The sequence below is a fragment of the Schistocerca piceifrons genome, chromosome X (genome assembly GCF_021461385.2).
Source record: "Schistocerca piceifrons isolate TAMUIC-IGC-003096 chromosome X, iqSchPice1.1, whole genome shotgun sequence".
In the NCBI taxonomy this organism is placed as follows: Eukaryota; Metazoa; Arthropoda; class Insecta; order Orthoptera; family Acrididae; genus Schistocerca; species Schistocerca piceifrons.
The window spans coordinates 728,092,766-728,110,513 of NC_060149.1; the positions used below are offsets into that span (position 1 = coordinate 728,092,766).

Consider the following 17,748-nt stretch of genomic DNA (forward strand, 5'->3'; position numbering starts at 1 on the left):
TATAAACAAGGTAAACATATGAATGTACTATTATATGCTGTTGACACTGTATTAATAGCTAACTCTGAAGACAAACTAAAAATCAATCTATCTTCCATACTTTACTAGTAAGGATTATAATTTTAAGGTAGCACTACATTGAACTATGACAATGGCATTCCATGGGAAATACCCAGTACAAAACAGAATTATAACTGAAGATGATGTTCTGGAATGAGTTCAACACTTCGTATACCTAGGGAGCTATATCACTTTCAATGAAGATAAGCATGTAGGTGTTAAATTATAGAGATTTCAGAGTGGACATGGCACTATAAGCAGAAAATTAAAAAAAATACATGAAGGATCACAAAAATGAAATTCTATAAGTTTATGGCCAAATCTGTTCTACTGTATGGGAGTGAAACCTAATTATGAAGAGAAAAGATTCTAGCCCCACTGAGACAGCTGAAATGAAATTTTTACAGACAGTCAAAGGTTTCACTAAGTTTGAAAGGATTCCTAATGAAACATAAGACAAGAACTGAATATTTTTACAGTAAATGACAAAACTGAAGAACGCAAACAAAACTGAAGGAACACCTGGAACAAATGAAAGAAATAAGGGTTCTAAAGATGACCTTACACTAAAGATCCAGAGGAAAGAAGGCATAGATGGTCCCTTGAAAAATGCAACTAATTCTTCCATCACCTTCTATTTGGATCGTCTTGCATTGACGTTCTACTGTTGTTCACTCACCTTGTGACTGAATTGAGCAAATGAAGTAATAAAGCTCATTATAGTTTTTATTACAGTCCATCCTCAGCAAAGTCTCAAATTAATTTATTCTTCTAGTTCCAAATACGAAATGTACATTGTACTAAATGTAGGATGTGGACAACAAATAATTGTTTTCCTTTCACAATATAAAGTGCTGCAACTTGTAAAACCATAACAAATGACTGTCAAGTGTAAAAACTGTTACATATTTAGATTTTTCTAGACATGTACCATTAAAATAACGCGATGGACTGACACTAAACCTACATTGATCAATAGTATTTTTTTTATTCTCCATTGTTGGACACTACACTAACCTGGGGTGAACTCTGTAGGCTTGCGATCCCAGCACGGACACCGCTCAATAACTAGCTTTTATTTGTGAACGGTAACAGATATTAGTGTCATTAAAATCTCAAAAGCTTGTTGGTACTTTTAGCTTTCACTAGCCATAATGAGTGGTCTAAAACATATCTGACAGTAAGCTACCTGCCATCAATTTTTTTCGCTACAAGATTTGTAAATCAAGTGCAGCGTTTGGCAAATAGCGACATGTCACAATGACTGTAACGAATTATGAAACATTAAAGGGTTTGTTAAGAAGTTAAGATGCTACACTACAAAAATCAGATTTTTTAACTGGATACTTACTTAAAAATCGATTGAGAATCGTTACAGAACTAAAAAATCATGCGAAACGAAAATTGGACTTTTTCTTCTGTTTTTAGAAGGAATTTAAAGCTTTTAAGGACAAAGTAAGTTCATAAAATGACATGCTGTAGTCTTATATACCGCCAAGAGTTTTATTTTGCTGTCTCGGCCCAGCGCACAGTGAGGTTGCGGCATAAACGCAACAAGGCATCCAACGAGCAGAGAGATGCGATGTGGCAGCCGCCAGCAGCGCCGCTGTATCATAAACTTATCCTTAATTGGTAAGCTTAGCGTATCGCGCATGCATACACTACAAACTAGCACCCAGCACGCAAGCTTGTGGCGGCCGCTTGGTGGTAGATAAGCGCGTGATTTAACGCGTGGCTGTCAAGAAGCACTCACGCAGTTGCGGTAACAGGCGAGATAGCATCGGTCATCTTCGGCAATTTCCGTCAACGTTCGTAAAATGTATCCGCCCTATCACTCGAACACTGCAACCGCTTGCGGCCCACACCGATAGGCCACAGAATACTCTGCAGCCAAAGAAATGGCTCTGAGCACTATGGGGCTTAACATCTAAGGTCATCAGTCCCCTAGAACTTTTAGAACTACTTAAACCTAATTAACCTAAGGACATCACACACACCAATGCCCGAAGCAGGATTCGAACCTGCGACCGTAGCGGTCGCGCGGTTCCAGACTGAAGCGCCTAGAACCGCTCGGCCACATCGGCCGGCACTCTGTAGCCAGCACCCGCACCTTACCTTGCACATGCGCTGAGGCTCTCGGTAGCCAGCACGGGTATCTCACAGTTGTCTTTGGCGCACTGAAGATTTATCAGAAGCTCGTCATCCCTGGTAGGATTTCTCGTAATTAAATGTCATGACGCATTTCTGGTAAAGGCCTTCGAGAAATCGTAAGATGAATAGTAATAGAATATCCAATTGCTGCTATTGATGGTGGCCATGTGTTCAGAGACCACAAGTATATGGACCTAAAGGAAGAGGATTCGCGTCCTGCTGTATACTAACTTCTTTTCCTTTAATCTTTGCATTCATAACAGATTCTGGAACCAACAATGATATTTGCATTCTTACTTGTCAAAAATATTTCGCCGGATATGTAGCGATTTCTGACGGAGTGGTTAGGCAAAAACTTAAGAGTACAGCTTACATTACTATGAGTGAAAAGAGCAGCAAAGACATTTATAAAAAAAAAATGGCTCTGAGCACAATGCGACTTAACTTCTGAGGTCATCAGTCCCCTAGAACTTAGAACTTCTTAAACCTAACTAACCTAAGGACATCACACAGACCCATGCCCGAGGCAGGATTCGAACCTGCGACCGTAGCGGTCTCGCGGTTCCAGACCGTAGCGCCTAGAACCGCTCGGCCACTCCGGCCGGCGAGGGTGTAGTTATGCAGCATCCTAAGAGTACGGGTTAAATTACTCGCTTGTCATAAACATTGGCAGTTTATTTCCGAATATGTCGCTATATCCGAGGGTGTGGTTAGGTAGGAACTTAAGACGACAGCTTTTGTTGCGCGTTTTAATTCGACGTCTCTAGCCACACGAGCACGCTGAACATCGGCGCGCCAAAAACAGTGGCGATGTGAGCTCGCTAGCCTCTGTGTCCAGAGGGTTTGTACATGCGCAAGATGAGGTGCTGGTGCTGCCTGTAGCGTCTCGTGATAGGTGACGCACCTGCACGGCTCTTAATATGGGCCTGAACCGACTCCTTTAAAGACCGAGTTGCCAAGTAACGCTTCTCGCGGTTATCCATCTGGAGGAAATCTGAAGGAAGTTACTGTAAGTAACCAGATCAAATATTGGTGATAAAAGAAATTTCCGTCACCAATATTTGGCCAAGAAGAGAAGGTGTGAGGGAGTGGATTTCCTTATTTCCAGACTTCGTGTCAATGTCTTGGGTTAATTGCCAAAGGTTTCCGTTGTGTCTCAGTGTGACGGAATGCGCCACTGTTAATGGTGATCCATCCGTCAGATAGGGATGTTAAGTTTGGCGGCCCCCTTGGTGCCATTCGAGAGTAACAGGCTATGTTCCTTCCCTATCTCATTGCCAACAACAACAACGAAAATTTTCACTAAAACTCTACACGAACTCATCACAGTCACCGACACTGGACAGACACATGTAAGACGCAAGACTCACGCTTCAAGGACGGCAATGTGCCGTCACGCGCCAGGAAGTTAAATCTTTCCAATTACGTGATTGAACAACCACTCGGACATAAATCCACCGACGCTAGGCCGCGACTTTCAGTCAGAATGTCCCCCCTCCCCCGCCCTGTACGGGAATTACAGTAAGTGTAGGGTGTGACGCCAGAACGACGATGGCTGGTTCAAATGGTTCAAATGGCTCTGAGCACTATGGGACTCAACTGCTGTGGTCATAAGTCCCCTAGAACTTAGAACTACTTAAACCTAACTAACCTAAGGACAGCACACAACACCCAGCCATCACGAGGCAGAGAAAATCCCTGACCCCGCCGGGAATCGAACCCGGGAACCCGGGCGTGGGAAGCGAGAACGCTACCGCACGACCACGAGATGCGGGCGGAACGACGATACAATTATACAGGGTGTTACAAAAAGGTACGGCCAAACTTTCAGGAAACATTCCTCACAAACAAATAAAGAAAAGATGTTATGTGGACATGTGTCCGGAAACGCTTACTTTCCATGTTAGAGCTCATTTTATTACTTCTCTTCAAATCACATTAATCATGGAACACCGGCCGGGGTGGCCAAGCGGTTAAAGGCGCTACAGTCTGGAACCGCGCGACCGCTACGGTCGCAGGTTCGAATACTGCCCCGGGCATGGATGTGTGTGATGTCCTTAGGTTAGTTAGGTTTAAGTAGTTCTAAGTTCTAGGGGACTGATGACCTTAGAAGTTGAGTCCCATAGTGCTCAGAGCCATTTGAACCAATCATGGAATGGAAACACACAGCAATAGAACGTACCAGCGTGACTTCAAACACTTTGTTACAGGAAATGTTCAAAATATCCTCCGTTAGCGAGGATACATGCATCCACCCTCCGTCGCATGGAATCCCTGATGCGCTGATGCAGCCCTGGAGAATGGCGTATTGTATCACAGTCGTCCACAATACGAGCACGAAGAGTCTCTACATTTGGTACCGGGATTGCGTAGACAAGAGCTTTCAAATGCCCCCATAAATGAAAGTCAAGAGGGTTGAGGTCAGGAGAGCGTAAAGGCCATGGAATTGGTCCGCCTTTACCAATCCATCGGTCACCGAATCTGTTGTCGAGAAGCGTACGAGCACTTCGACTGAAATGTGCAGGAGCTCCATCGTGCATGAACCTAATGTTATGTCGTACTTGTAAAGGCACATGTTCTAGCAGTATAGGTAGAGTATCCCGTATGAAATCATGATAACGTGCTCCATTGAGCGTAAGTGGAAGAACTAAAATGAGCTCTGACATGGAAATTAAGCGTTTCCGGACACATGTCCACATAACATCTTTTCTTTATTTGTGTGTGAGGAATGTTTCCTGAAAATTTGGCCGTACCTTTTTGTAACACCCTGTAGAAGTTTGGCCCTGCTCGTGAGTCGCGCACAGATGGCCAAAGCCGTTCAGGCGTTTGCTCGCGTAATGTGGGAAACCAGGGATCGAGTCTAGTTCCGGCACAAATTTTCATTGTTGTCATTCCGTTATACAGCTGGTGGTTGTCCATATTCGCAACTGCGAGTGCGTTTGATTCATGATTTCATGACGGCTGTACCCGCCGCAGTACCTGAACCTTCGGATATGCATGCATGTCCAAAGGAACATTGCATTGTACTTCTTAACAACACAGGCACTGCAATAATGTTTAGGTAATTGCAATGACCAACTGAACACACCATAATTAAAAATTGCTCTGCAACGGGCCACCAGAAACCGTGGGCACCTGATACCGAAATACTCAGGATATATCCCTGAAAAGTCTCAGAAATTTTGTCAGTGGGGTTCGGGCTCAGCCAGTATATGAATCATGGCAAAATATTAGACTGTACTAAAGGTTAATATCATGCTTAGACACGGTATCATACCGCATGAAGGTGATAAGTGTTCTACACCAATACTGTCGAATGCGGTGAATAAAATCAATGGCATGAACAGAAATGAAACTTCCAAAAAAGTTCTATGCTGTGGTTTCGGAAGATGAATGGGACTATAACTGAAAAAATTGTTTACCTGGGTTGGTACTGAACCACTCTAGCAAGAAAATTATCCCTATCAGATTTAGTGACACTGTGAGTTCATGTTTTGTTACTCTGTGACGAACATCAGATGTGCTGAATTTTCTTGGTTCAAACTTTATTTGGAAGTATCAGTCTAAATTGTGTTATTTCAGTTTAAGTACCTGGTAAGTAAATTTTCAATCCTGATTCATTAACCAGAAGTTCAGTTTTAAACTATATTTTAACCTGATTTGTGTTTTCCACCAAATGAAAATGTAGGGTTGTGTTTCTGGAATTTGTGGGGTGGATAGAAACAGTAATCGTCAGTGTGTCTTCAGAAGAAGACCAAGAACTTCGCGGAACTCAAATACCATCTGGCGCTGTTTTTATCCTGGGAGGTTATGCAGATTAAATATATGGAAAAAGTAAGCAGTAATTTAGACTGTATGGTTGCAAAGTTTGTTAGTTAGTAAGCAAAGGTTAGGTTGATAGTTTTTTGAAAAACAAGGCGGATTCAACGTGTTCATTCTAACAGACGAGGAGTCATTTTTTTAGTAAACACGATGTTGTTGGAAACCTCTTCGTTATTTCTGGTGGTACAGTATACAGATTCAAAGATATTTTTAAACATGATGACAGTGACTTAATGTATTAACGAACAACCCAAGTTCATAATCTTAATTTTTCAATAAAGTAATTAGAGACATAAAACTTTTATTTGGAAAACGCAATAAAAGACCAACATTCTTGCAATATTTTTAGTTTTTGTATTCAGTAAAACTTTTTTCAAGCGGATAAATTGTTTTTCTTATTTTCCTTGATCCAAAGCAGATTTCACAAATCTCTATAGTCACCTCAAACAGCAATAAGTGGAAATAATAATAATATTAACACTGCTGTTTCTATCCCCATCTCTATGGGGATGACAGAAATACCCAATTTTTATTTATTTTTTGTTATAAAAGCACGCTTTGCTTGCTCCCAAATCTAATTATAAATTTAATGTCAGGCAGAAAACCTATAATCCTATAGGATTTTTATTTTGATATTTTTTAAAATTATAAGTTGTTTTGTTTCAAATTTGAGAACTGTTTTTACTCTCCAAATTTTAGGGTACAACATATCAAGCAACTGGAGTTGTGTTTTAAATATCAAAATTTTAATCTTATCACACGAGGAAAATTAACAAGCACACACACACACACACACACACACACACACAGACGCACGCGCGCGTGTTCAGCATAATTTTTGCCTGTTTGCCAATATGTTACACGAAGAACCAGTGAACGTGTTGGAGACTAGCAGAGAAATCAATTGAGCTCGCAAGTGGAGGGAACAGCTTAGGCGTGCTGTATGCAACAGTGCAAGCAGTACCTGGGAACTGGATCTTGAGGCCAACCAACTTGACTGCCGGGAAAATGCGCTCCAGTGTGTGAGCGTCAAGGCTGTTTACACAAGTAGTGTTTACTGGCCTCCTACCCAAGGTCGAGCTAGGCGAAGCGTCATTGCGCTGCATAAGCAGCAGCCGAAGTGCTCGGCGATCCATTAGCCTAGTCGTAACCGTGCTGCTTCCAAAGGCTTTCAGTTGCGCAACATCTCTGCGGAGACAGATTACATTAATGTCGCTTATCTGGTGCGAGTCTAACTACCGACACGACACTGTTACGACTTCCCCAGTTGTAATGTCGTTAACATTCCGTGAAACGTTAATACGGTTGCTTTCGAAACCGCACTACAGTTAGCTAATGTAGCATATCAACGTTCTAAAATTTTGTTCTCTCGAGATGTCTTTTGAGAGTAATAAAGATGTATCCAAGTGAAGATAGGAAATCCACTAATTAAAATCTTAGGAATTCGACAACTGCGGTTGTTCCCTTTCGGGGATTACCATGGCCACTGCACAAACGTGGTTCAATGTTTGTAAAACGCTAACAATTTTAGTTTCGAATAATTGGTATGTTAACTTAGCTCTTCCCTCGAGTTTTTCAGTGTAGCAATAGGGTTTCTTCCAAGACAAATGTCCACAGCAGGCTAGAAAAGCCATGCAATCAAGCACCGTTTTCTGGCGCGGGGACTGATCATGCTTCTTTCCTGTTAGTATGCAAAGTTCGTCACGTAACGTGGACCATAGGTATTTCAGTGCAGATCAGTACATAGAACCATGGCTTTCGGCCAGCGACAGCACGCAAAGGACAGAATGTTATCACATGCACTTTTTTGTAAATCGAAGTACTGAAGAAAATATGCATTTTCGAGTTCCGAACCTTGAAAAATAGGAATGCAGTGGCATGATATAGCTATTGTGAGTATTCGCAGCGCCCATTTCTCGAAAGTAGCTGGAAAAATTTGCTGCCGGCCGGAGTGGCCGAGCGGTTAAAGGCGCTACAGTCTGGAACCGCACGACCGCTACGGTCGCAGGTTCGAATCCTGCCTCGGGCATGGATGTGTGTGATGTCCTTAGGTTAGTTAGGTTTAAGTAGTTCTAAGTTCTAGGGGACTTATGACCACAGCAGTTGAGTCCCATAGTGCTCAGAGCCATTTGAACCATTTTTGAAAAATTTGCTAAGTCTCAGGCTGAATTATGCCATAGAACATGTTTCCACGTAAACAATAACATAATGAGCCTGAAAATGCGCTTAGTCACCCGACGTCGTTTTCAGTGCACGAACGTCCCGTCTAAAACTCGTTATTCGTACCTGACACATTCGAAATATTTTCTTTCGTTTTTCTTTCTTATTTTTTCTCGATTCCTGCCAAGAAAAGCTATATTATGATACTGCACCAAACCTGGGATTGTGAGTGACATTTTATTTCAATTTTGGATCGCAAAGTACGACTAAAAATTAAAGAAAATTGCTGAGATACGGAGAATATACACACATCAAAAAAAGTTTTGCATCACCCCGGTTCCCAGAACTCCTGAAGATAGACGTTGACTGTGGATATTGTATCACAGACTCTGTTCCTTTGACTGTTCAGAGATGTCACTAAACCAGGCCAAAGATGTAAACAACCATACATGAGCAGCGCCTGTTAGACAGAGTGGGTCCGACAGCCGATCAGTTCCAGTCATTCCACCAGGAAGGAGGTACAGGGCTTGTGTTGTCTGTAGTTCAACCACGCTTAGACGGTCAATACCGCGGTTCGATTGCGTCCGTATTGTTACTTTGTGCCAGGAAGGCCTCTCAACAAGAGAAGTGTCCAGGCGTCTCGAAGTGAACCAAAGCGATGTTGTTCGGACATGGAGGAGATACAGAGAGACAGGAACTGTCGATGACATGCCTCGCTCAGGCCGCCCAAGACATACTACTGCAGTGGATGCCCGCTACCTACGGATTATGGCTCGAAGGAACCCTGACAGCAACACCAATATGTTGAATAATGCTTTACGTGTAGCCACAGGACGTCGTGTTACGACTCAAAATGTGCTCAATAGGCTGCCTGATGCGCAACTTCACTCCGGACGTCCATGGCGACGTTCCATCCTTGCAACCACGACTCCATGCAGCGCAGTACAGGTGGGCCCAACAACATGCCGAATGGGCCGCTCAGAATTGGCATCACCTTCTCTTCACCGATGAGTGTCGCATATGCCTTCAACCAGACAATCGTCGGAGACGTGTTTGGAGGCAACCCGGTCAGGCTGAACGCCTTAGACACACTGTCCAGCGAGTGCAGCAAGGTGGAGGATCCCTGCTGTTTTGGGATGGCATTATATGGGGCTGGCAGTCATGGAAGGCGCCGTAACGGCTGGTTGGTTCAAATGGCGCTGAGCACTATGGGACTCAACTGCTGAGGTCATTAGTCCCCTAGAACTTAGAACTAGTTAAACCTAACTAACCTAAGGACATCACACACATCCATGCCCGAGGCAGGATTCGAACCTGCGACCGTAGCGGTCTCGCGGTTCCAGACTGCAGCGCCAGAACCGCGCGGCCACTTCGGCCGGCTCGTAACGGCTGTACGATACGTGAATGCCATCCTCCAACCGATAGTGCAACCATATCGGCTGCATATTGGAGAGGCATTAGTCTTCATGGATGACAATTCGCGCCCCATCGTGCACATCTTTTGAATCACTTCCTTCAGGATCACGACATGCCGACCGCTGTGGCCGAGCGGTTCTAGGCGCTTCAGTACGGAACCGCGCCGCTGCTACGGTTGCAGATTCGAATCCTGCCTCGGGCATGGGTGTCTGTGATGTCCTTAGGTTAGTTAGGTTTAAGTAGTTCTAACTCTAGGGGACTGATGACCTCAGATGTAGTCTGATAGTGATTAGAGCCATTTGAACCATTTGATAACGACATCGCTCGACTAGAGTGACCAGCATGTTCTCCAGACATGAACCCTATCCAACATGTCTGGGATAGATTGAAAAGGGCTGTTTATGGACGACGTGTCCCACAACTACTCTGAGGAATCTACGCCGAGCCGGCCGCGGTGGTCTAGGGTTCTAGGCGCGCAGTCCGGAACCGCGCGACTGCTACGGTCGCAGGTTCGAATCCTGCCTCGGGCATGGATGTGTGTGATGTCCTTAGGTTAGTTAGGTTTAAGTAGTTCTAAGTTCTAGGGGACTGATGACCACAGATGTTAAGTCCCATAGTGCTCAGAACCATTTCTACGCCGAATCGCCGTTGAGGAGTGGGACAATCTGGACCAACAGTGCCTTGATGAACTTGTGGATAGTATGCCACGACGAATACAGTCATGCATCAATGCAAAAGGACGTGCTACTGGGTATTAGAGGTACCGGTGTGTACAGCAATCTGGACCACCACTTCTGAAGGTCTCGCTGTATGATGGTACAGCAGGCAATGTGTGGTTTTCAAAAATGGTTCAAATGGCTCTGAGCACTATGGGACTTAACATCTATGGTCATGACTCCCCTAGAGCTTAGAACTACTTAAACCTAACTAACCTAAGGACATCACACAACACCCAGTCATCACGAGGCAGAGAAAATCCCTGACCCCGCCGGGAATCGAACCCGGGAACCCGGGTGTGGTTTTCATGAGCGAGAAAAAGGACGGAAATGATGTCTATGTTGATCTCTATTACAGTTTTCTGTACGGGTTCCGGTACTCTCGGAAACGAGGTGTTGCAAAACCTTTTTTGATGTAAGTAGAAAATTTAGCTGGCTTAAAAATATAATTTGTACTTAATTAAGCGGAGTAGCAGATTCATGCGCTAGTACCTCAACAGTTTCTCACTGTCGTCTCTAGAAAAGCTAATTCAGCTTAATTCATTAGTGCACTAGTTTTTCACTGACGGAGTTTAGGATACAGTCTTCCGTAGCTAAGCGTATAGTAATTTTTGTCATTGTATCAATGAAACAATCGAATCAGTTGCGAAACTTTTTGGTATCCATTGCTAAAACAAAGGAAAGAATTTTGTTAAGCAGGATTCTATCAAATGGAGTAAAATTTCGTACTTCATCGAAAAAGCTACAAAATTTAGAACAGCTCTTGGACAATCTGTTGTTCCCAGATTGCAGTGTTGCTTGCGTTTCCACTGCATCGTTTCACAAACTGTTCCACGGCATGAAAGAATGGCTTCATAACGATGTCTGCGATAATCCAACGTAGCTTCCTTGAGTCACCGCATACATGGTTCATGGCATACGTGTCTTCTACACGGTGTTTTGAGTTTCATCTCATGTATTTTATGCTGGGAAGATATCGCATGATGCTGCAGGCCATAGGATGGTGTCTATGATCTTTAAGCTATTCCCTTTATGTGGCAAATGTGTGAAGGAGCGCACCATCTTCTTAAAAAATCCTCAAGTGCTCGGTAAGAGTAAGACAGGGACAATCGTTACAGCATAGGAGCACGCTGTGGAACGAACTCCTGGAATGACCAGCCACAAACATTCCAATGTTTCCGATGTTGAGCTTGCCTGACAAGTCTGGAGCAATTACATCGATTTCCTTGCGTGCAGTTTTTCTTTTCTCAGTGTTTATTTTCATTTCCAGTCTTTACTGGATCAACATCGACTGAGAAATTGTGACCTTTGATGTATGCGTCGACTGCAGCATTTTATTCCCGACCAGTTGTGAACGTCTGCTAAACTGACGATAATGAACTAGAGAAAATGTAAAGCACGGAGGCCTTGCAGGTAAACTAGGGTAGATACTCGAGAAATCTACAACAAAAGGGCATTCAATTAGATGTTGTAGTTTGTAAATGGCCGCTTTTATTCCTTTCGAATAACGTCAAGGCTTGGATAGTTTCATGTTTCTAATAATGGCTGAACGTCACGTTAGCATAAAATATATTTGGTTTTGGCTAAATTGAATGAAACCTGCTTGGTTAGTTGCCCATTTTCTGTATAGGTTCCGGTATTTAACTAAGCGGAGTAGCAGATTCATACGCTAGTACCTCAGCAGTTTCTTTAGTGACGGTAATACAGAGTGATCTGTAGTAACCATATTCCTTTGCAAAGTCATTAGAGGAAATGGAGGCAGAGATGTTCGAATACAATATCAGTCTTGTGTTGCTTAAACATAATCACCTCTAATACTAACGTAAGCGTAATGTTGCAAAACGGTATGAAAAGGAATGAGTTCGTGAGCGCGTAGTAGGGAAGACGAGTGGTGTACTTTGGCTTACTGGCAGAGTTTTATGGAAGAACAACTCATCTAGAAAGATGGTCGCATATTAAAAGTTGTGCAATCCATCCTTGAGTACTGCTCGTGTGTTTAGAATCCATTTCAGGCCGAATTACAAGAAGACATGAAAGCAGTTCAGAGGCATATTGTTAGAGTTGTTACCAGTATGTTCAATCAACACGCGATTGTTACTGAGATGTTTCGTGAACTCAAATCGGAATTCCTGAAAGGAAGCCGACGTTCACTACTGAGAAAATTTAGAGAACAGGCCTTTGAAGCTGACTGCAGAACGATCCTACTGCCGCCAACGTACATTTCGCATAAGAGCGCGAAAACAAGATAAGAGAAACAGGGGCTCTTATAGAGGCATAAGACAGTTGTTTTTCCATCACTCAATTTGAGAGTAAAGGAGGAGAGGAAATGACTAGTAATGGTACTTGGTACACTCCGCCATACACCATACAATGGCTACCGGAGTATGTATGTATACGAAGACGTAGAAAGAAGTAAGGCCTGAATAAAAGGGTGATGGAGCAGTCTCACTCATTAATCTCCTAAGAAGATGTCATGAAAGCGCTTCTGTCAAACGAACTGATTGTGTATCTGTAGTCAATATCGTCCAAACGAAAGCTCCCAGTCTGTGTGATAGGCAGCTGGCTGTTTCTCAAGCTGAAAAATTTTCCCTGTCTTAGGAGTCTCGGAACGATTACGCTGGAATCCATAGCTCGCACAGCACTGACGTAACAGCATAAGTAGCTGGAATGCTGTCCTTTTTTTTCTCCTTCAACGAATCTGAAAACTAGAGTTCTGGACAAATAAACTGTAACGTCAGTTTTACTATATGCTTGGACAGCAAGCACCACATCGAACTCTTTTTATTGTTCTATCAGAGCAGTTCCTGAATAAAAGTGTCTTTATTACACGAAAGTCGCACGTTTGTCTTTTGCTACGTCCCAGTACTACTGTCTCGTCTTGCTTCTGAATGATTTTGTGCTGCTGCTTTGCTGAACACAAGAACTATACGTGTTGGTCAGCTAATCAAGGAATCGTTAGCGTATACGTACGGAATAGCTTAGCTGCAGCTCTTGTTGCGGATTCATGAAGAGTTCTCTGGACGGGGTAGGAATATTAACAACTTCCTGCATGCTGATTAAACATCGTTTTTAGCTGAAACACCTGGTTAAATTGGTAAAGAATAACAATTAGACGTCTATCCTTTTACGCACCGTCTTCTCTTAATTTCATTATATTTAATACTGACGTATGTCTTGATCCACATTAATTTTACTTCTTCCCGATAATTCGTGTGTTATCTATGGAGTGTTATACAAAATGGATATATAATGAGTGATAGTCTGTTCAGGGATCACTGGATAGTGACGCTAAATTGTTGGCATTTGGATTGACTTTCCAGAAGTCTATCAGTTTTTAAAAACTCGGAAGAGTTTGGAGAAGTTACGCAACTACTTCCGAATCTGCCTTTCCTGCTAGGTCAAAAACACTCAGGGAAATTTAGGAAAACCTGAGAGATAATTAACGGTGCGTTTCTTTCCTTGATGCCTGTTCACTTCGACAGAATCTAATTTGTATTTAATAGCTCTATGACGACAGAAAAAGAAACACACGAACCAACCACTAGTGCAACATCATTTATAACTGATTATTCTTCGAAATACCTCGATATTAGATTTCGTTGCAAGGTTATTTGTTTTACCTTTTGGAATTTTTATAAGTAAACTGATACGAGATTTAATATTCGTATCATTAGTTCTATGTGTTCACATTTAAGGTAGAAGTTTACAGATTTCTAGAGTTTTGAAACGAAATGATTCCTAGTGGTAATATTTAATTTCATTTATAAGTTTTCATCAATTTCACAATGTTTATGTTCTTTATGTTGTCACAGAAAAAATTACAAAAGTTATGACTAGAAGAGGGTAATTCTGCATTTACTTTCCCATTGCATTGGAACCAAATTTTATGGTTAGCGGGGACAGAGCGAGAGAGAAGGAATAAGCTGATGAATTAAATCACTTTTCAACTATATTAGTCGGTGTCAAATGTGTGGGGCTGCACGCCATCCATTACGATTTACTCATCAGGTGACAATGAGAACGAATACTGAGTGTACCACGTAACGTAATGTGAACTTCCGGAATATTTCGTAATCAATTGAAGGTCTCGAAGAAAGTTTCTCGCCAGGTTTGCAAGTCATAGGTTTCCTCATTTCGAACATTAAACGTTGTATTTAAAAGTATTCAATCAGTAATGTACGAATGGATGAAAAGCTTTAGTTTTTTATGCTACACAGCGATGTCATGGTTACCTACTTCAATCGTACATATACATGATGTCTCCTGATGTTTATTAACCAGTTCAGAATTACAACTCCAGATTTGCGACAGCAAAATACTCAGTATTTTCGAGTATTGTTAATACTCGTCACATTTAAACTACATAGTCCTTTAAGCTTGTATGATATTTGGAAAGCAACTTTTAAAATTAATAGTAACTTAAAAGTAAAACTTTAAAAAGTGACTTTGGAACTACAGAATTCTTTAAGCTTGTGTGGTATTTGGAAAGTAAAGTAAACATGCACCTCTTTATCAGCATTCTACAGCTTATGAAAGTAGCAATACTTTCATATCATAGATGCCAACATTCGTAGCGAAACCCCTCTAAAAAAACCTGAGAAATTCGCTAATTTTGAAGCTAAATTCTTCCATTATAGCTCAGTTTCATACCTTGTACACGATGTTAAGTGGAAAAGGTAAAATGGCACCACTGTAATAGAATTCTGAATCATCATAGCTAATTTCCCAGCTGTTAACTGGAAAAAATTTCGGCGAAAATGTGGCAAGCCATGCCTCTTTTTACGAGCAGTAGGATGTCAGAATACAGTATACCTTGCCATTGTTTCAAAATCAAAGTACAGTATATAAATATGTCTTTACTCTCAAATGTACTCAGAAATACTCACCCTTCTTACTACCGCGTGACACTTCGTTATTGTGTAACAAAACTTACAGAAATATAATGAGAATTCTCGAAACGAACGCTACTCTGTGTAAGATGCTGCAGTGAGCTTGTGAATTCCTCATATGAACGAAATTTCACTGAGAGGAAGCCAGTGATGTACACTCAAAGACAAATAAAAGACGCACCACGAAGGAATTATCCGGATGGGACGGAAATCGGTAGACGTGATGTGCATGTACATACAAACAAATGATTTCGATGTAAAAAAAACTTGATGATTTGTTAAAGAGAAAAAGCTTTACAAATTGAGCAAGTCAATAACGCGTTCGTCTACCTCTGGCCCTTATGCAAGCAGTTATTGTGGTGTCACCGCCAGACACCACACTTGCTAGGTCCGTTAGTATACGTCGGACCCGCATGTCGCCACTATCAGTGATTGCAGACCGAGCGCCGCCACACGGCAGGTCTAGTCCAGAGAGACTCCCTAGCACTCGCCCCAGTTTTACAGCCGACTTTGCTAGCGATGGTTCACTGACTACATACGCTCTCATTTGCCGAGACGATAGTTTAGCATAGCCTTCAGCTACGTCATTTGCTACAACCTGGCAAGGCGCCATATTCAGTAATTAGAATTAATTCTGAACAGATGATATTGTGAATCATGTACCTTCAAGAGCGACGTTCATCATTAATGGATTAAAGTTAAGTATCCAACTAATTACGTCCGCATTCTGAATTCTAATTCCTTGTCATGTTCCAGACCTCACGTCAGTGTAGTTCTTCCCTCCTCACGCCAGCCTGCGTGAGCTAAAACGCGTGCATTTCGGTCTCCTCTAGTAATACGGTGTTGGCTCTTCTGCCAACACAACAGTTATTCGACTTGGGATTGATTGGTAAAACTGTTGGATGTCCTCCTGGGGAACATCGTATCAGATTCTGTTCTACTGGCGCGATTGACTGTCAAAATCCCGTGATGGTTGGAGCGCCCTGCCCATATGCTCCAAAGGTTCTCAGTTGGGGAGAGATACGGTGACCTCGCAGGCCAAGGTAGGATTTGGCAATCACGAAAACAAGCAGTAGAGACTCTCGCCGTGTGCGGGCTGTCATTATACTGCTGAAATGTAAGTCCAGGATGGTTTGTCACGAAGGACAACAAACGAGGCGCAGAATATCGTCGACGTATCAGGGTGCCGCGGATGCAACCAAAGGGGTCCTACTATGAAATGCTGTACCAACCCACACCATCGCTCCTGGTTGTCTTGCCATATGGTGGCAAGAGTCAGGTTCATATCCCACTGCTGTCCAGGGCGTCTCCAGACCCATCGTCGCTGGTCATTCGGGGCTCATTTCGACGCTGGACTCATCATTGAAGACAATTCTACTCTGGTCAATGAGAGTCCAGGTGGAATGTGGCCGACATCGCCGCAAACGAACTTGTTGGTGTGCAGAGGTCGATGGTAGTTGGCACAAATGGCGCCGTGAGCTCAGCTCCCTTTCTGTGAACCGCCTATTAATGGTCCTTATGGTCACTGAAGCACCAGTTGCACGTCGGACTGATGATAATGACGAATCCGGGACTTTGAGTGCCTCTCTGACGACTGCTCGGTCCCCACGTTCTGTCGTCTCTCTAGGTCGACAGCTTCCTTCTTGACGCTGTGTTCGGCCATGGTCCACCCATTCCTGCCAACACCGTCGAACAGTGGCATCGGTCCTGTTCAAGTGTCTAGCGATTCGCCGATAACCCCAACCGGCTACTTTGAGGCCAGCTATGGGTCCTGTCTCAAATGCTGACATCTTCGTATATTGTTCATGTGACTGTCTATGAGTCATAATTATTGTCCATCTGAGTGCACGGAATGAAATTCGCAAAGACTTTATGCCGTGTTGATGTCCCCTGTTTACTATCCTTGGCCGGTCGCTGTGGCCGAGCGGTTCTAGGCGCTTCAGTCCGGAACCGCGCTGCTGTTACGGTCACAGGTTCGAATCCTGCCTCGGGCATGGATGTGTGTGATGTCCTTAAGTTAGTTAGGTTTAAGTAGTTCTAAGTTCTAGGGGTCTGGTGACCTTAGATGTTAAGTCCCATAGTGCTTAGAGCCATTTGAACCATTTTGAACTATCCTTGGTAGCAGGGCGGTGAAATTACGCTGCAGCGAGACACATTCATCCATCGGACGCCAAAGGGTACAGTTTTGCATTTTCTGTACGTACCTGTATGAATGTAAGTGTGTGACCAATTTGCATAATTCGTCGGTTTTTGTTTTGTTTCAGAGGGCATTCCTGCGAACAGTGGTTATCACTCGAAGTTAGATGTTGCTAAGTTTGCGTAACAACAATCATTCTACTTGATTTTAAAACGTGGATCATACTATGCGTGTTTTCAATTCAGTAGTTACGCTAATGTTTGATAATGTGTTATGTACGCTGGTCCGTACATAGGTTGCGCTTCTTATATTTCACATGTGGACTTCACATCTGAGATAGCTGTGTCCGTACCTGCTGTGGCTGTGCGAAACTTTTATTAGGAACGCTCCGCATGTT

The 17,748-nt window shown here is 42.9% G+C and overlaps 1 protein-coding gene across 1 annotated transcript in view; it reads right to left on the minus strand.

Annotated features, from left to right (window-relative positions):
* LOC124722678 (nose resistant to fluoxetine protein 6-like) overlaps positions 1 to 17,748 on the minus strand; it is a 292,300-nt gene that overhangs the window by 159,145 nt on the left and 115,407 nt on the right. The window lies entirely within an intron of this gene.